The following is a 455-nucleotide window of genomic DNA, read 5'->3' as shown; positions in this document are numbered from 1 at the left end:
GTATGACTCCATTTGTATCAGGTTGTATTGTATGACTCCATGTGTCCATGTGTCCTAGGGTCTACTGTAGGTCTCCATGTGTCCTAGGGTCTACTGTAGGTCTCCATGTGTCCTAGGGTCTACTGTAGGTCTCCGTGTCCTAGGGTCTACTGTAGGTCTCCATGTGTCCTAGGGTCTACTGTAGGTCTCCATGTGTCCTAGGGTCTACTGTAGGTCTCCATGTGTCCTAGGGTCTACTGTAGATCTCCATGTGTCCTAGGGTCTACTGTAGGTCTCCATGTGTCCTAGGGTCTACTGTAGGTCGCCATGTGTCCTAGGATCTACTGTAGGTCTCCATGTGTCCTAGGGTCTACTGTAGGTCTCCATGTGTCCTAGGGTCTACTGTAGATCTCCATGTGTCCTAGGGTCTACTGTAGGTCTCCATGTGTCCTAGGGTCTACTGTAGGTCTCCATGT

The sequence above is a fragment of the Oncorhynchus kisutch genome, unplaced genomic scaffold (assembly GCF_002021735.2).
Source record: "Oncorhynchus kisutch isolate 150728-3 unplaced genomic scaffold, Okis_V2 scaffold2202, whole genome shotgun sequence".
Taxonomy (NCBI): domain Eukaryota; kingdom Metazoa; phylum Chordata; class Actinopteri; order Salmoniformes; family Salmonidae; genus Oncorhynchus; species Oncorhynchus kisutch.
The sequence above is the reverse complement of the archived record's forward strand: the minus strand, read 5'-3'. Positions refer to the sequence as shown.